This window comes from Bufo bufo, chromosome 2, assembly GCF_905171765.1.
Source record: "Bufo bufo chromosome 2, aBufBuf1.1, whole genome shotgun sequence".
In the NCBI taxonomy this organism is placed as follows: Eukaryota; Metazoa; Chordata; class Amphibia; order Anura; family Bufonidae; genus Bufo; species Bufo bufo.
The window spans coordinates 500,847,676-500,868,032 of record NC_053390.1 but is presented as its reverse complement, the minus strand read 5'-3'; the positions used below and the strand labels follow the sequence as shown (position 1 = coordinate 500,868,032).

Below are 20,357 nucleotides of genomic sequence, written 5' to 3'. Positions count from 1 at the left end.
AGGGGGTCTTCAAATGTAACATGGCAAATTAAAATTACCCCTGTGAAGTGGTTTACTTCTGCGCCCTGCCGTGTGCCCGTACAGCAGTTTACAACCACATATGGGGTGTTTCTGTAAACTACAGAATAGATTAATAAAGCTGGCAAAAATGTGAAATTCTGAAATTTCTTCTACATTTTCCAATTCTTGTGGAACAACAAAGGGTTAAGAAAGTTTGTAAAATCAGTTTTGAATACCTTGAGGGGTGTAGTTTCTAAAATAGCGGCATTTTTGTGTGGTTTCTATTATATAAGCCTCACAAAGTGACTTCAGACCTGAACTGGTCCTTAACCCCTTAAGGACTTAGGGCGTACCGGTACGTCCTAAGTTTAAATCGCGATTGCAGTGCCGCGAGGGGTTAATTCGAACAGGATGTCCGCTGAAATCATTCAGCGGGCATCCTGTCACAACGCCCGGGGGGGGGCGATCGCCGCAAACCGCAGGTCAATTCAGAACTGCGGTTTACGGCTTTTACCTGCGGTTGCGGCGGGTGTCGGCGGTGCCATCGGGTCCCCATGCGGCTGGGGGGGGGGGACCCGATGGCATGGAAGGCAGCGCGATGCCTAAGGAAGAATTTGCGCTGCCTTCCGGTGACGAGCCTGTGAGATCCAGCCCCCTGGATCTCACAGGCAGGAAGCTGTATGAGTAATACACACAGTATTACTCATACAGCCAATGCATTCCAATACAGAAGTATTGGAATGCATTGTAAAGGAATATACCCCCCAAAGTTCAAGTCCCAAAGTGGGACAAAAAATAAAGTGAAAAAAAAAGTTTAAAAAAAAAAAGTTTTCCGCCCCAAAAAATTAAAGTTTCAAGTAAAAAATAAACAAAAACGTCATTTTCCCCAAATAAAGTTAAAAAAAATAAAAATAGGTAAAAAAAAAAAATATATGGGGGGAAAAAAACAAAAAGTATACATATTGGGTATCGCCGCGTCCATATCGACCTGCTCTATAAACATATCACATGACCTAACCCCTCAGATGAACACCGTAAAAAATAAAAACTGTGCTAAATAAACCATTTTTTGTCACCTTACATCACAAAAAGTACAACAGCAAGCGATCAAAAAGGCGTTTGCCCACTAAAAAAGTACCAATCTAACAGTCACCTCATCCCGCAGAAAATGAGCCCCTACCTCTGACAATCGCCCAAAAATTAAAAAAACTATGGCTCAGATTATGGAGACACTAAAACATCTTTTTTTGGTTGAAAAAAGCTGTTCTAGTGTAAAACTTACATAAATAAATAAAAAGTATACATATTTGGTATCGCCGCGTTCGTATCGACCGGCACTATAAAAATATCACATGACCTAACCCCTCAGATGAACACTGTAAAAAATAAAAACTGTGATAAACAATTTATCACCTTACATCACAAAAAGTGTAATAGCAAGCAATCAAAAAGTCAAATGCAACCCGAAGTAGTGCCAATCATACTGTCATCTCATCCCGCAAAAAATGAGACCCTAAGTAAGATAATCACCCAAAAACTAAAAAAACTATGGCTCTCAGACTATGGAAACACTAAAACATGATTTTTTTTTGCTTCAAAAATGAAATCAATGTGTAAAACTTACATAAATAAACAAAAAGTATACATATTCGGTATCGCCGCGTCCGTATCGACCGGCTCTATAAAAATATTACGACCTAACCCCTCAGATGAATGTTGTAAATAACAAAAAATAAAAAACGGTGCCAAAACAGCTATTTCTTGTTAACTTGCCTCACAAAAAGTGTAATATAGAGCAACCAAAAATCATATGTACCCTAAACTAGTACCAACAATACTGCCACCCTATCCTGTAGTTTCTAAAATGGGGCCATTTTTTTGAGTTTCTACTCTAGGGGTGCATCAGGGGGGCTTCAGATGGGACATGGTGTCAAAAAAACCAGTTTAGCAAAATCTGCCTTTCAAAAACCGTATGGCATTCCTTTCCATCTGCGCCCTGCCGTGTGCCCGTACAGCTGTTTACGACTACATATGGGGTGTTTCTGTAAACTACAGAATCAGGGCCATAAATATTGAGTTTTGTTTGGCTGTTAACCCTTGCTTTGTTACTAGGAAAAAAAGGATTAAAATGGAAAATTTGCCCAAAAAAATTGAAATTCTGAAATTTCACCTCCATTTGCCAATAACTCTTGTGGAACACCTAAAGGGTTAACGACATTTGTAAAATCTGATTTGAATACCTTGAGAGGTGTAGTTTCTTAGATCGGGTCACTTTTTTGGAGTTTCTACTCTAGGGGTGCATCAGGGGGCTTCAAATGGGACATGGTGTCAAAAAAAACCAAAACAAAAAAAAAACAGTCCAGCAAAACCTGCCTTCCAAAAACCGGATGGGATTCCTTTCCTTCTGCGCCCTGCCGTGTGCCCGTACAGCGGTTTACGACCACATATGGGGTGTTTCTGTAAACTACAGAATCAGGGCCATAAATACTGAGTTTGGTTTGGCTGTTAACCCTTGCTTTGTAACTGGAAAAAAAATTTAAATGGAAAATCAGCGAAAAAAGTGAAATTTTGAAATTGTATCTCTATTTTCCATTAATTCTCGTGGAACACCTAAAAGGATTAACAAAGTTTGTAAAATAAGTTTTGAATACCTTGAGGGGTGTAGTTTATAGAATGGGGTCATTTTTGGGTGGTTTCTATTATGTAAGCCTCGCAAAGTGACTTCAGACCTGAACTGGTCCCTAAAAATTGGGTTTTTGAAAATTTCTTAATGATTTCAAGATTTGCTTCTAAACTTCTAAGCCTTGTAACATCCCCAAAAAATAAAATATCATTCCTAAAATGATCCAAACATGAAGTAGACATATGGGGAATGTAAAGTAATAACTATTTTTGGAGGTATTACTATGTTTTATTGAAGTAGAGAAATTGAAACTTGGAAATTTGCAATTTTTAAAAAAAATTTGGTAAATTTGGTATTTTTTTATAAATAAAAAGGATTATTTTTTTTTACTTCATTTTACCAGTGTCATGAAGTACAATATGTGACGAAAAAACAATCTCAGAATGGCCTGGATAAGTCAAAGTGTTTTAAAGTTATCAGCACTTAAAGTGACACTGGTCAGATTTGCAAAAAATGGCCAAGTCCTTAAGGTGAAATAGGGCTGAGTCCTTAACCACCTCCGGACCGCCATCCGGAGGCGGCAGCCCTGCGCAGAATCACGCATATACGCGTCATCTCGCAAGACGCGAGATTTCGCTCAAAGCCGGCCCGCGCATGCACATCGCGGGACGGCAAAAGTTAAAGGGGGGTCGCGTCATCAGCTTGCCAGCCAATGATCGTGGCTGGCAAGCTGATGATTTAAAAAAAAAAAAAAATCTAATCAAAAGCCAGATAACATTATATTTGTAAATATGATGTGTTAAATGGCTTGTCTGCTCCTCTGCTGGTCCTTTTCGTCGGTTGGTTCCAGCAGAGGAGCAGACATCACAGTGATCACCCCCATCACCCGAATTAACCCCTTGATCACCCCTGTCAATCACCTAGTGAAAGGAAAAAAGTGATCAGTGTAAACTGTCAGGTTTTAGGATAGTTTAGGTCCCTTGGTTAGGTATTTTAGCGTCAGTTAGCGCCCAGCCCACCACACTCGCTGATTCGCGTATCGCTAATCAGCATTTGTACTTTTATAGTATCTGTAAGTGATCAAAACTGATCAGTCAGATCTATAATAGTATTAGTGTCACCTTAGCTCGCCCTCCACCCAAAACGCAGTGTTTGCCCGATCAGGCCTGATCGGTCGCCCACACGTGCGTTCACCCACGCCCGCCCCGCCGCAGTGACAAAAAAATATAATTTTTTTTTTATCACTGCACAATCACTTTCCAAGCGCTGCGGCGATAAAAAAATCAGTTTCGATATTTTTTATCAATCGCAGCGGCCTCCGGTACTTCGCTAGCCTCCCATTTGTAAGACAGGCTTGCTTTTTTTCTTGGGTAGTCTCAGGGAATACCTCTAAATTTAGTAGTCCAAATGTCAAACAGGGGGTATTCTTCTGAAGAGGCCTACAGGATTCTGACCCAGTCGGATGAGGAATGGGAACCCTCATCTGATGAATCTAGCGGGTCAGAATATGAACCTGTAGAAAGCAGTGGCAGTCTGACCCAAAGTTCGGACGAGGAGGTTGAGGTCCCTGATAGCACCAGGCGTACCCGGCCCAGTGTCGCTAGACAACAGGTTGTGCAGGATCCGATTCAAGGGCAGCAGAGTGGGGCTGGCGCTGTCGGATCACGTGGTGAGGCATACACCAGCAGCGCAGCCCTCCCTGGACCTAGTACCAGCACTGCCATACAACATGGTGAAGTGGCGAGCACCAGAAGGGCAGTTGAAGCTGGTACGGTGGCACGTGCAGTAGTCACCCCGTCGCAGCCACCGCACAGACAGGCCCGTAGAGACCCTAGAGTCCCTGAGGTGCTGGCAAACCCTGATTGGCAGTCACCAACTTCAGCCGCACCTGTAGTTCCCCCTTTCACCGCCCAGTCTGGAGTTCGGGTTGAGACAGCTCAGATCGGTTCGGCCCTGGGATTTTTTGAGCTGTTCTTGACTGCGGAGCTCTTGGACTTAGTCGTGGCAGAAACAAATCGGTATGCCACTCAATTTATAGCCGCCAACCCGGGAAGCTTTTATGCCCAGCCTTTCCGGTGGAAACCAGTCCAAGTTTCCGAAATTAAAATTTTTCTGGGCCTTCTCCTGAACATGGGTCTAACCAAAAAGCATGAATTGCGGTCACATTGGTCCACGAACACGATTCATCACATGCCCATGTTCTCTGCTGCTATGTCCAGGGCAAGTCTTGAGACCATCCTGCGTTTCCTGCACTTTAGCGACAACAGCACCTCCCGTCCCAGATGCCACCCAGCTTTTGACCAGCTCCACAAAATTCGGCCCCTCATAGACCACTTCAACCAGAAATTTGCAGATTTGTATACCCCTGAGCAAAACATCTGCGTAGACGAGTCCCTAATACATTTTACCGGACGCCTTGGCTTCAAACAATACATCCCAAGCAAGCGCGCCCGGTATGGGGTCAAATTGTACAAGCTCTATGAAAGGGCCACAGGCTATACCCACAAATTTCGGATCTATGAGGGAAAAGATCAGACCCTGGAGCCGGTCGGTTGCCCCGACTACCTGGGGAGCAGTGGGAAGACAGTCTGGGACTTGGTGTCACCCTTATTTGGCAAGGGGTACCATCTTTATGTGGACAATTTCTACACAAGTGTGCCCCTCTTCAGGCATTTGTTCCTAGAACAGATTGGCTGCTGTGGCACCGTGCGACCTAGTCGCCGGGGCTTCCCCTAACGGCTCGTTACTACCCGTCTTGCAAGGGGGGAGAGGGCTGCCTTGTGTAACGAAGAACTGCTCGCGGTGAAATGAAGAGACAAGCGTGACGTTTACATGCTCTCCTCCATTCACGCAGACACGACAATACAAATTGAAAGGGCAACCCGTGCCATTGAAAAGCCCCTCTCAGTCCACGACTATAATGCGCTCATGGGAGGGGTGGACTTCAATGACCAGATGTTGGCTCCCTATTTAGTTTTCCGACGCACCAGACGCTGGTATAAGGTGTCTGTATATTTGATTCAATTGGCGATGTACAATACTTTTGTTCTCTACAGTAAGGCTGGGAGAACGGGATCCTTCCTCAAATTTCAGGAAGAGATCATCGCGAACCTCCTGTATCCAGGAGGTTCCGTGGCCCCAAACACCAGTGTAGTTAGCCGTCTACACGAGCGACATTTCCCCAGTGTCGTTCCTGGTACCTCAACCCAACCGTCACCCCGAAAAAGATGTCGTGTCCGTAGCAGGAGTGGAATAAGGCGTGACACCCGCTATTTCTGTCCTGACTGCCCTGACCACCCTGCCCTATGCTTTGGAGAGTGTTTCCGGAAGTACCAGACACAGATACACTTAGCATAGGGATTGCATCTCACAGGACAGGCACACAATAAAACCTGTCATCCTAGAGGCCACCCTGCATATGACCGGCTCCACAAAATTCGGCCCCTCATAGACCATTTGTCATCCAGGTTTGCAGATGTGTATACCCCCAATCAGAACATCTGGATAAACGAGTCCCTTGTACATTTTACCGGGCGCCTTGGCATCAAACAGTACATCCCCAGCAAGCGCGCCCGGTATGGGGTCAAACTGTATAAGCTCTGTGAAAGGGCCACAGGCTATACATATCGTTTTAGGATCTATCAGGGAAAAGACTGAAAACTGGAGCCGGTTGGATGTCCTGACTACCTGGGGTGCAGTGGCAAGATTGTCTGGGACTTGGTGTCACCCTTACTCCACATGGGGTACCACTTATACGTGGACAATTTTTACACAACCGTGGCCCTCTTTCGGCACTTACATATAGTCGGAATTCAATGCTGTGGCACCGCGCGACCTAGTCGCCGGGGCTTCCCCCAATGGCTCGTTAATACCCGACTTGCACGGGGGGAGAGGGCTGCCTTGTGTGACCAAGAACTGCTTGAAGTGAAGTGGAGGGACAAGAGGGACGTTTACCTTCTGTCCACCATTCACGCAGACACGACAGTACAAATTGAAAGGGCAACTGGAGTCATTGAGAAACCCCTCTGTCCACGACTATAACCTTCACATGGGAGGGGTGGACTTCAATGACCAGATGTTGGCTCCCTATTTAGTGTCCCGCCGCACCAGACGGTGGTATAAAAAGGTGTCTGTTTATTTAATTCAATTGGCTGTCTGTAATAGTTTTGTTCTCTACAGTAAGGCCGGGAGAACAGGATCCTTCCTAAAATTCCAGGAAGAGATCATTTCGGAACTCCTGTATCCAGGAGGGTCCGTGCCCCAAGTCCCTGATGTAGTTAGCCGGCTACATGACAGACACTTCCCGAGTGTCTATCCTGGTACCCCAACTCAGCGTTCCCCAAGAAAAAGATGTCATGTCTGTAGCAGGGCTGGAATAAGGCGTGACACCACCGTTTTTTGTCCTGACCAGCCTGCCCTATGCATAGGGGAGTGTTTCCGCAAGTACCACACACAGGTACACTAATAGTGTAGGGATTGCGTGACACAGGACAGGCACACAGGGGTCTTAAGGCCCTTTCACTCACAACTACTGCAAACCTCTCCTTTCACCTGGGATAAAGTGCATAATGTACTTCGCCACATCTTTGGGCAATATGCGCTTTGCACATTGTCCCATGGGAAAGGAGAGGTTTGTCCTATAAAAGGTAAAAAAAAAAAAAAAAAAATCACCGGTAAGCAAAAAAGTTAACATTTAGTTCAAAAGTTTATATGTTCTGTTCAAAAGTTATTATAAAGTTAATAAATGTATTGCGTTGCGGCCTGGTTTTTTCTTTTTTGTTTTGTTTTTTTTATCTTCCAGGTGGACCAACCGATCGACTAGCTGCAGCACTGATGTGCATTCTGACAGAAGCATTGCGCTGCTGTCAGATTACACAAAAGTCAGTGTATGCGGCGCTGCAAGACGAGATTTCTCCTCTGCAGTAAAAGATACGTTTGCCGAGGCATATGAGCTGAGGAGGCGGCGGTGTTCATATACTTTGGCAAACACTTTGTATATAAAAAATAAAAAAATCCCGGCAATGATTTATTCATCCACATCGATTGATGTGAATGGAGAAATCGGGTTTGCCAGGGCATACGAGCTAAGTGGGTATGGATGTTGGGCGGAGCTCCTATGTCCTGGCAGACGCCTTTCCCCTCCTTTTTCTTTTTTTGGCAGAGATTTTTTTTATCCACATTGATCGATGCGAATGAAGAAATCTGTGCCGTTCATTATTTCATTCAGCCCAGAAAAAAAAAATCTCATTACCCGTATGCTCAATATAAGGAGAATAGCAGAAACTCCTAATGATGGCCATACATGTAATGATTGCGGAGACCCTCAAATGCCAGGGCAGTACAAACACCCCACAAATGACCCCATTTTGGAAAGAAGACACCCCAAGGTATTCCGTGAGGGGCATATTGAGTCCATAAAAGATTTAAATTTTTGTCCCAAGTTAGCGGAAAGGGAGACTTTGTGAGAGAAAAAAAAACAAAAAAATAAATAAAAAATAAAAAAAAATTCCGCTAACTTGTGGCAAAAAAAATAAAATTTCTATGAACTCGCCATGCCCCTCATTGAATACCTTGGGGTGTGTTCTTTCCAAAATGGGGTCACATGTAGGGTATTTATACTGCCCTGGCATTTTAGGGGCCCTAAAGAGTGAGAAGAAGTCTGGGATCCAAATGTCTAAAAATGCCCCCCTAAAAGGAATGTGGGCCCCTTTGCGCATTTAGGCTGCAAAAAAGTGTCACACATGTGGTATCGCCGTACTCAGGAGAAGTTGGGGAATGTGTTTTGGGGTGTCATTTTACATATACCCATGCTGGGTGAGAGAAATATCTCGGTCAAATGCCAACTTTGTATAAAAAAAAAAAAAAAGGGAAAAGTTGTCTTTTGCGAAGATATTTCTCTCACCCAGCATGGGTATATGTAAAATGACACCCCAAAACACATTGCCCAACTTCTCCTGAGTACGGAGATACCACATGTGTGACACTTTTTTGCAGCCTAGGTGGGCAAAGGGGCCCACATTCCAAAGAGCACCTTTCGGATTTCACTGGCCATTTCTTACAGCTTTTGATTTCAAACTACTTACCACACATTAGGGCCCCTAGAATGCCAGGGCAGTATAACTACCCCACAAGTGACCCCATTTTGGAAAGAAGACACCCCAAGGTATTCCGTGAGGGGCATGGAGAGTTCCTAGAATTTTTTATCACAAGTTAGCGGAAAATGATGATTTTTTTTTTTTTTCTTACAAAGTCTCATATTCCACTAACTTGTCACAAAAAAGAAAAACTTCCATGAACTCACTATGCCCATCAGCGAATACCTTGGGGTGTCTTCTTTCCAAAATGGGGTCACTTGTGGGGTAGTTATACTGCCCTGGCATTCTAGGGGCCCTAATGTGTGGTAAGTAGTTTGAAATCAAAATCTGTAAAAAATGGCCGGTGAAATCCGAAAGGTGCTCTTTGGAATGTGGGCCCCTTTGCCCACCTAGGCTGCAAAAAAAGTGTCACATGTGGTATTGCCGTACTCAGGAGAAGTTGGGCAATGTGTTTTGGGGTGTCATTTTACATATACCCATGCTGGGTGAGAGAAATATCTTGGCAAAAGACAACTTTTCCCATTTTTTTTATACAAAGTTTGCATTTGACCAAGAAATTTCTCTCACCCAGCATGGGTATATGTAAAATGACACCCCAAAACACATTGCCCAACTTCTCCTGAGTACAGCAATAACACATGTGTGACACTTTTTTGCAGCAGTCTTCTCTTTCGGTGACGTCATCGGCGCAGGCGCACTGAGGGAGTGCCGAGGAGCCGAGCCTCCTTATCTCAGAGCGCCTGCGCCGAATCAACACAGGCGGGTGATTTTTGAAATGCTGACAGGGGTGGCCGGAGGAGGAGATCGCGGCTGGCCCTGTCAATCAACAAGAGGAGGGGGCGGTTTTCTGCGGCTGCTACCAGCAAGTAGACGCCCTACTTGCTGGTAGAAAGGTAATTAGCATATCATAAAAGTACGTTTTTTGCAAAATCTACTGAACTAAAATTATTAATAACATAAGGTATAGCAATATCGCATGATAGGGATTATAAGTGCACAAAAAAAAAATATAAAAATCAGTTTAGTGGGGTGACAGAAGCCCTTTAACAGTTTATTTTTACTTTTTTTGTTGTGATTTTGAAGCTCAGATTTGAGTCTACACAATCGTGGATTTTTTACATCCATTTATTGTTTAGAATTGCTAATTTCTTATGTTGGCCTGCCACCTGCTGGGAGCGGTGGTCCTGCAAGCGCGGTGCACTCCTATTCACTTGTATGGGAAACCTGGGGTCCTCCAGCCACCGCTCTCGGCGTAGGTGCGGGTCCCAGAGGTGGGACTCGCATCTATCAGACAATGGGGGCATATCCTAGAGATATGCCCCCATTGTCTGTGATGGGAATACCCCTATAAGTCATATGGAAGTGCACAGATGCACACTCCTTATACATGATGAAGCTCCAGGCCACAGATTACAGCCAATAAAGGACTACCTGCAGAGAAACATCAATGTGCTTGATTGGCTGAGTAACAGTCCTGACCCAAACCCCATAGAGACTTTGTGGACCAAACTGAAGGACAAGGTTACAGAAATACAACAAATTCTCAAACTTACTGCAATAAAAGGCATTTCATGGTAGAGCGTTATAAAAAGCAAAAGGTGGCCACACAAAGGACTGATTTCAGACAGTTTATGTGCTCAAAGACAGTAGTTCTTAATTAGGGATGAGCGAATTTCATGTTATGAAATTCGTTTGGTGGTAAAAGCAGAATTGCTTTTTGGATTCCGTTACCACGAACTATAACGCAATTCCATGACGGAATGCCTTTAGAGGCATTCGGTCATAATAGAAGTCTATGGTCTGCATAACGGATCTGTCCCGTTTCCGTTATGCAGGCCGTAGACTTCTATTATGACGGAATGAATAATTGAATGCCTCTAAAGGCATTCCGTTATAGAATTGTGTTATGGTCCGTGGTAACAGAATCCATAACGCAATTCTGCTTTTACCACCAAACGAATTTCAAAATATGAAATTCGCTCATCTCTAGTCTTAATATGTAATGTCATTTGTTGAACTATCTCAGAATTAGTGTTTGTGAAATATGTAACTTTAAATAAAATAACAGGTGGTCTTAAACTTTTGCAAATGATGTGTGTAATATATGAAAAAAAAGGAATTTCAGCTTCACCCACTGTCCTCCTTTGCCGTGCACGGATCCTGGACCAGGAATCAATCAGAACAGTAGGAAAAAATCCAGCAGCAGGCTCAGGATAAAATCCAATTTCTTTATTTCTTCATTATAAAATCCATAGGCTGACCAGATAGGCAAGGTCTACGGATTTCAACTCTACGTCTTAATCATGACCATGAGTCGAAACGCATAGACCTTGCCTGTCTGGTCAGCCTATTTCTTCACTATAAAATCCATAAAGAAATTGGATTTTATCCTGAGCCTGCCACTGGATTTTTTCTACTGTTCTGATTGATACATATGTGTGTGTATAGAAATATATATGTGTATGTATATTCTGTAGGTACAGGTCTTCACAGTCTCTCCTAGAAGGATTTACTCTAATTTTTAGGACACGTACATGCATAGTGTAAACACTGAGGCCCGGTTTGATCATGCCTGCGCTCCAGAATTCTGGCTTCAAAAAGTCATAAAATCAGGCACTTTTGTGACTTTTTGGACTCATGACACACAATTCACTCCAGTTTTGAAATGTGGGTGGGTAAGTGGTCGTGGTTAGCTATGTTAATGAGTTTCATCCCAGATTTATCATTAAGACTTTTTTTTTTAAAGTCTCAATCTCACTTCAGTAGGAGGATGGAGTAGGAAAACTGGAGTAACTTTTCTAGATAAAAAAGTGTTAGGTTTAAGGATAATGCAAATTAGTTAAAGAGGACCTTTCATCAGTTTTGACATAGGCTAATTATGGTATTACCTTGTAGGGTGGCCCCCACTGATGCCATGTGTGTTTATTTTTTTTAAAAGCCCCCCCTTCGTCCGCTGTGGGCCCTTCCTCAGATAATTTGGCGCGCTGTATTATAATGAGCATTATACTGGCAATGGGGAGGAGATACACTCTTCTGCTGTGGGTGTCTCCTTCTCCCTGGATTCCTTCTCCCTGGCTGTGAGTGGTCCGGGGGGGGGGGGGGGGGGGGGGGCTTTTGGAAAAAAAATAAAAAAAACAACACCCATGGCATCAGTGGGGGCCGCCCTACAAGATAATACCATAATTAGCCTATATCAAAACTGATAAAAGGTGATCTTTAAGTAACATGTGTGTGGCAAACCTAGCCACTTCAGTATATCAAAGTCTGGGTTTATGTGTTAATTTTACACTCTACAAGACTGAGGGCATTCCTATGCTAGTTTCACGAACAGATGTTGTATGCCACACATCCCCTCCCCTCAGCCTGGGAGATAACCTCATTAACATTGTATCTATTGTGTTCTATGGAACAATACCCCCAGAAAATTATACATACATTCTCAAATCACAAACTGGTTACAGGCCACACATCGCCTCCCCTCAGCCTGAGGGATAACCCAATTGACGTTGTAGCAATTGCGTTTCTACTGAACAACCAGACGAATTCTCAGCAGATCACTGATTACTTTTTATCTTGGGCTACTTTCACACTCACGTTTGGTGCGGATCCGTCTTGTATCTGCACAGACGGATCTGCACGAATAATGCAAACGCTTGTATCCGTTAATAACTGATCAGTTTGCATTATTCATTAAAAAAAAAGTCTAAGTCAAAACGGATCCGTCTTGACTTACATTGAAAGTCCATGGGGGAAGAATCAGTTTTCAATTGCACCATATTGTGTCATTGAAAAACTGATCCGTCCCCATTGACTTACATTGTAAGTTTAGACGGATCTGTTTGGCTCCGCATAATCAGATGGTCACCCAAACGCTGCAAGCTGTGTTTTAGTGACAGTCTAAAAAAACGCAATGGAGACCAAACGCAGCCAAATTGATGCATTTTGAACGGATCCTTATCCATTCAGAATGCATTGGGGCTTAACTGATCCGTTTTGGGCCGCTTGTGAGAGCCCTGAAACAGATCTCGCAAGCGGACCCAGAAACGCCAGTGTGAAAGTAGCCTTACAAGTAACGAACCATAAGGGAATAGCATTGCAGGTTAAGTTTTCCACAGAGTCCACCAGGGGAAAACCCTTGGAATGCCATTATGGAAACCCCTTGCATGGGGACTTGTATATAAACGGTTACATTACAATAAAAGTTGTTGTTGACTCCCAAACTGTGTGTCAGCCAGTTCTTGGAAAAAAGGGATTATATTTACGCTACCTGTATCTTGAATGCTGGATAAGACTACCAGCGGAGATACAGTGGATTATACTATTACTCCGCTGCAGTGTGACATTTGATAAATGTGGTATAAAGTTCTCCAACACAGAATGCAAATATTCCCCTCATGATAAATTTCCTCCTGGCGGTTTTCTGCAGCAGAGCAGTGTGCAGAAAATCCACAGCATTTAGGCTAGGGCTACACGGTGACTGTGTGTCACAGAAAAGTCACGCAACATTTTTTATAATGATAATCGAAGTTGGATTTTTGTGTTACTGACATGTCGCAGTTGCGGCATGTTGAAGTGCGACACCATTGACTATTATAAAAATGTTGAGCGATATTGTCGCCGACACATATAGCCCTAGCCTTACTGGTGCAGCAAAGTTGACTAAATATTTAATTTTTTTTTTTAAATCATCCACACGCAGCAAAGAGTTACACATTGCCATATGCACATAGCTTGACATGGTGCGCAATTTAAGGCCCCTTTCACACAAGAGAGCATTACGCGCGGGTGAAATGCGTGGTGCGAATGCATTGGGCCTGCACTGAATCCGGAGCCATTCATTTCAATGGGTCTGTGTACATATGCGTTGGTTTTCGCTCATCACTTGTGCGTTGCGTAAAAATAGCAGCATCTTCTATAATCTGCGATTTTCATGCAAAGCTGGCCCCATAGAAGTGATTGGGGCTGCGTGAAAATCGCATCGCATCCGCAAGCAAGTGCGGATGCAATGCGTTTTTCATGGATTGTTGCTAAGAGATGTTGTTTGTGAAACAGTCCGTTTTTTATCACCCGCGTGAAGAATGCATTAAATCGCATTGCACCCGCCTGATAAAAACTGAAAGAGAACGCATACTAAACTGAATGCCCTTGCTTGCGAAATCACGCATTTTCCACTGAACGCATTCACAACGCATCTGGACCTAATCCGTATCGCTCATCTGCAAGGGGCCTAAATCTGCAGCGTGTTAATTCGCAATGCAGAAGATGAAATCTGCGGAAAATCCCCAGCGTTTCCACACAGCAAACTTTCAGCCAGATACACTGTACTCCAAGTCATAGAAACCTATATACAGCATCAGCGAGCGCTGCAGGGAACCAGACTACATATGTAGGGCCAGCTTTCTGTGCTGACTGTTGACTCCTTTGCCACTGTCTGCATAAATGCCTGCTTACAATACGCCCATTATGCCATTTCTGAACTACTGCCCAGTAGTGATAATGAAGTAATTACCACATTCATTTTGACAGCAGGCTGCGAACAGGGGTGTTTTTTTTTCATCAGTTCGGAGTGTAAACCTGAAGCTCACTAATGCCGATATTACGCTGCGCCACCTTCCACATCGTGGTGCTCCATGCCTCCAGCTATGCTGTAAACTGCAGCACAGCTCCGGCACAGTGGCCCCTACCTGTCATTACATGATAATGTATCCTAGTAATGTGATGGAAGAGTGCTTCAAGGGGGTGTGTGTGTGTGTGTAAATATATATATATAATAAATGAAATCCGCAGCACATCGAGGTAGTGAACAAGTGAAAGAAGCTTTAATCACCAAGCATGCGACGTTTCAATCCTCTCAATGGGATTTTTCTCAAGCAATGTCACTGCTTGAGAAAAATCCCATTGAGAGGATTGAAACGTCGCATGCTTGGTGATTAAAGCTTCTTTCACTTGTTCACTACCTCGATGTGCTGCGGATTTCATTTATTTTATATTATTTGGAGGTGGATCGCCGACTCAGCCGCTGGCACTCTGTCTGTACCTTTCAGACAGTGGTGCTGCCCACATTCCTTGATAGATAGAGATAGATAGATATATATATAGAGATATATCTATATCTCTATATCTATATCTATCTATATATATATATATATATATATATATATATATATATATATATATATATATATATATAGATATAGAGATATAGATATATCTCTATATATATATCTATCTATCTATCTATACATACATACATACATACATACACACACACAGTACAGACCAAAAGTTTGGACACACCTTCTCATTCAAAGAGTTTTCTTTATTTTCATGACTATGAAGGCATCAAAACTAGAGGACCTTTCACCGATTCTTACCCTATGAACTAACTATACAGACATGTAGAGCGGCGCCCGGGGATCTCTCTGCACTTACTATTATCCCCGGGCACCGCTCCGTTCTCCTGCTATGCCCTCCGGTATCTCCGTTCCCTAAGTTATGGTAGGCGGAGTCTGCCCTAGCGCTGGCCAATCGCATTGCAGAGCTCACAGCCTGGGAGAAAATAACCTCCCAGGCTGTGAGCTCTGCGCTGCAATTGGCCAGCGCTAGGGCAGACTCCGCCTACCATAACTTAGGGACTGGTATCTCCGCCTACTATAACTTAGTGAGCGGAGATACCGGAGGGCATAGCAGGAGAACGGAGCGGCGCCCGGGGATAATAGTAAGTGCAGAGAGATCCCCGGGCGCCGCTCTACATATCTGTATAGTTAGTTCATAGGGTAAGAATCGGTGAAAGGTCCTCTTTAACACATGTGGAATTATATACATAACAAACAAGTGTGAAACAACTGAAAATATGTCATATTCTAGGTTCTTCAAAGTAGCCACCTTTTGCTTTGATTACTGCTTTGCACACTCTTGGCATTCTCTTGATGAGCTTCAAGAGGTAGTCCCCTGAAATGGTTTTCACTTCACAGCTGTGCCCTGTCATGTTTAATAAGTGGGATTTCTTGCCTTATAAATGGGGTTGGGACCATCAGTTGCGTTGAGGAGAAGTCAGGTGGATACACAGCTGATAGTCCTACTGAATAGACTGTTAGAATTTGTATTATGGCAAGAAAAAAGCAGCTAACAGTCTATTCAGTAGGACTATCAGCTGTGTATCCACCTGACTTCTCCTCAACGCAACTGATGGTCCCAACCCCATTTATAAGGCAAGAAATCCCACTTATTAAACATGACAGGGCACAGCTGTGAAGTGAAAACCATTTCAGGGGACTACCTCTTGAAGCTCATCAAGAGAATGCCAAGAGTATGCAAAGCAGTAATCAAAGCAAAAGGTGGCTACTTTGAAGAACCTAGAATATTACATATTTTCAGTTGTTTCACACTTGTTTGTTATGTATATAATTCCACATGTGTTAATTCATAGTTTTGATGCCTTCAGTGTGAATCTACAATTTTCATAGTCATGAAAATAAAGAAAACTCTTTGAATGAGAAGGTGTGTCCAAACTTTTGGTCTGTACTGTATATATATATATATATATATATATATATATATATATATATACATACATATACACACACACACACACACACACTCACACACACTGTCCCCCTATCTTCAGATCGCGATGCCAGTCTTGTGACCCCCCCGTCTGTAGCCTCCAGGGTTTCTTCTGTACATGTCTTGTCCACTGGTTTGCTTCTGCATCTTTCTTCCTGCAAAGTTTCCACCCCTAGGGCTCTTTGCTGGTCCTAGACCTAGGAACATGACAAGACATGGCCTAGGAAGAGGCTGCATCGCTCACGAGAAATCCATGGCCTCAGCTGATCGCCGGTGGCGCTTGAAGTCCGACCCCCACCAATCTGATATTGATGACCTATCCTCATCAAAATATGAATGCTGGAGAACCCATTTAACTACTTCAATACCTTCCGATTTTCCATTTTTATTTTTTTACTTACTGCCTTTCCAGACCCATAACTTATTTTTCCATTCACATATATGGGCTTGTTTTTTACAGGACAAGTTTTACACCATTTAATATTGTATATGATGTATTGGGAAGCAGGAAAGAATTCCAAATGGGTTCAATCAACCAAATAGAAACTACTAAAGTCCAGATCCCTGTATAGGGGTTAAAGGGTGAAAACCGGAGGACTTCCAGGATAATGCCCTTAGGACTAGCCCCAAGTCAAATCTGTTTGGTTGACACGAGGTTCCACACCCACTGCCTAACATAATTGTATAAGAGTTCTGAAATACAGCTGCCTTAATTCCAAAATATAATATACAGTGTCCCTCAAAATACAATGGCCTCAGGTCAGATACAATATGTTTAACATACAATGGTCTTTTCTGGGCCATAGTAAGTTGAAACGACTCCGATCAATATGGCCATTTTATTGGTAAAACCCCTTTAGTGGCTCGTCTGTGGTACTACATGTTCTGTACTGCCCCCGTCAGGATGAGCTGCTCATTTGGACACCAGGTGAGCGAAGGCTTCATTTTATTTTTTTCTGGTACATCTATGTACTATACAAGACCCTGAAGAAGCTCCTGGTCCCACCATACAAAGTCGCTTCCAGCAGCTATTGCTGTCTGTTTTAAGTTTTGTGCTTTGGAACCAATTACTGGCTTTCCATAGAGTTATGGACTCAAGTTACAATCGTTTCAACTTACAATGGTCGTCCCAGAACCAGTTAATATTGTAACTTGCAACTGAATGAAATCCTGAAGCTACTAGGCCTCATTTGTGAGAAGTGTCCAGACCACACAGAGCTCCTCTTGCCTTTATCAAACTGCCCTGATAACATGGACTATATTTGGACGATTAGGGCCCCTTCTGTGTAAGACAGTAGTGATGACTGAACTTCAGTTTTGTTAGTTCGGGTATGTGCTGAATTGCGTTACGGATTCCGTTACCACGGACCAAAACGCAATTCCATAACGTAATACGTAACGGAATGCCTTTACATTCCCTCATAATAGAAGGCTATGGCCAGCATAACGGATCCGTCATGGAATTGTTATGGTCCGTGGTAATGGAATTCACCATAAACTCAAACCCGAAGTTCGCTCATCACTATTAAACTGTTTAAAAAAATGAGGCTAATCAGGTTCCAATAACTTTAGCAACCAGTGACCTTCCTAACAACTACCATGAACAGAATTTGCGGTCAAAGTATTTCACCACATTTATAAGGCATTACTCACACGTCAGTGATTTCCATCAGAGATTGTAGAGCCAAAACCAGGACTGGAGCCTCCACAGACATAAGGTGTATGGGAAAGATCTGTACCTGTTCTGTGTTTAGAGCCGCACCTGGTTTGGGCTCAAAATCACTGATGGAAATCACTGACCGAACACGGACATGTGAATTAGGCCTCATGCACACGACCTTTGTTTGGGTCCACATCCGAGCCGCCGGACCCATTCACTTCAATGGGGCCGCAAAATATGCGGACAGCACTCCGTGTGCTGTCCGCATCCGTGGCTCCGTTCCGCGGCCCCGTTAAAAAAATATAACCTGTCCTATTCTTGTCCGCGCTTTGCAGACAAGAATAGGCATTTATATTGCCGGCGCCCGTTCCGTAAATTGCGGAAGGCAACAGGGGTGGCTTCCATTTTTTGCGGATCCGCGGTTTGCAGACTGCAAAAAACGGCACGGCCGTGTGCATGAGGCCTAAAAGCTGTGATTACACTGCACACATAGGGGAATTTATAAAAGAGCAGTGATTTGTAACGTCTGGACCTTTGATATCTCCTGCACTGCCTGTGGGTCATTTATGATGAGGCACATCCTCTGACAGTCTGCGCACCTGTACTAGAATCTACACCCTTGGTTTGCAACTTTCTTATGGAAATGGAATGGGGGGGGGGGGTTAATAAATTCCCACCGGTGAATAGTCAAATGTATCCACAGGACCCATTCACCTGACACGGGCTGAAAAGAGTATCCTTTTGGCCTTGGTTGGTCTGCTATAAATCTGTACACTACAGAATAGTGCTATTCCAAAAGCATCTGTATACCACATGGGAGCCCATAGGATGCCACTGTGTGCTCATACAGCGGCAACTGAGAGGCGGGAAATCTTCCCATCTTGTACCTCCGACAGACAATTCAAGCATAGTGTGAACGCAGCCTAAAGTGCACGATACAAAAAGCCGCAGGCGTTCTCATAGTTTTCGTATCATATGTTCTCTATAGGTGTAACGGGCAGTCCTTGTCTGGACTAGAACTTCTGTAGGCCTCTAGATGGGGGTCCATAGCGCAGGTTGACCACAGCGCCCCCTAGCCCGACAGACCTGTATAGGGGTAGCTTCCTTATAGGAAGGGCATGCTACCCTCCTCTCCCACATCAGATATAAAGGCATTACCACACTGTATGGGGCTGTCAAGCCACGCACAAAGTCCATGTGAGGCAGCTCCCCCAAAATCTTCATGGATAGACTATGTAAGTGGTTCCTGACACCTGCCCGCCATGTCATTATACCAGTATTATTTAGCTCAGTAGAGCAGTGCGGGCGGCAGGTATGGCCCCGACACCTCACAGAGCACAACCTGAGGGAAGCAGGCTGGAAGTAAAGGAGCAGATACTCACAGGCTGAAAGCTCTCCTCTGAGAAGTTCTCGGTACAGTGCTAGGAGGTGGCGATAACTTGCTTAGACCCAAGACACCATTAGCCGTCCAGTCTCCCCAGAAGCCGCTCCATGCGCTCTCGGACACAAGTTGAGGAGTCAGTGGCGCCGTCTCCCGCGCCTCACCTCACGGCTCCGTTCAGCGGCGGGCTGTCATTCACTGCCAGCAGGTAACGTGTAGTGCCCGGCTGTGGAGTCTCCGCTACTGCCCTGTCATGTCAGACCTAGGTTTCCTCACATGAAAGATAGGGAAGGCGTAAGAACACTAATGTCCTCCCCTGGTAACCCCTCCCCAGCATACGAGTTGTCTCCAGCATCCTTCCTATCTTCCAACAATCCCGAAAAGGGAAAACTGTCCTGCCTTCCACTTGTGTCTTTATTGAGCCCGCATGCTGGCCGCCCTCTCCGGTGGCACCAGTAACCCCAGTAAACAATTGCCGCAGTCACACAAAAAAACCTGTTCCAAGCGAGAAGGTATATTTTCAGTTTTTCCTTTTCTGTCCTGTTTTTTTTTTTTTTATATTACTAAATGAGGTGGGAACCTGAATCCAATGAATCTATCCTTAACCCTTTAAGGACCCTGAGATTATCCTTTTTTGCGTTTTTGTTTTTCACTCCCAAATGGGGTAGAATTGGGGGGGGAAAAACGCAATTCTGATAAAGTTTTTTATAAAAAAAAAAATTACACCGTACACTATGCGCTAAAATTTACCTGTTATCTTCTTTCTCCAGATCAGCACAGTTACAAAGATACCACACTTGTATAATTTTTCTTGCATTTTAATACTGAAAAAAATTAAAACCTTTGAGGATTTTTTTTTTGTAACCTATAACTTTTTTGTAGTTATGTGTACAGGGCTGTGTGAGGGCTAATTTTTTGCGGTACGATGTGTACTTTTCAGTGATACCAATTTGAAGTGTGTGCGACCTTTTGATCACTTTTTATAAAAAAAAAATGTTTGGGTAGTTGAAGTAACAAAAAATGGCGAATTCG

The 20,357-nt window shown here is 43.7% G+C and overlaps 1 protein-coding gene across 2 annotated transcripts in view; it reads right to left on the bottom strand.

Annotated features, from left to right (window-relative positions):
- Positions 1–19,632, bottom strand: part of PDE4C (phosphodiesterase 4C) — a 1,350,958-nt gene extending 1,331,326 nt beyond the window's left edge. For both annotated transcript variants that reach the window (XM_040417808.1, XM_040417812.1), the window contains exon 1: positions 19,327–19,632. The gene's annotated coding sequence lies outside the window, so the exon portion shown is untranslated. The remainder of the gene's footprint in view (positions 1–19,326) is intronic.
- Positions 19,633–20,357: the final 725 nt, after the last annotated feature.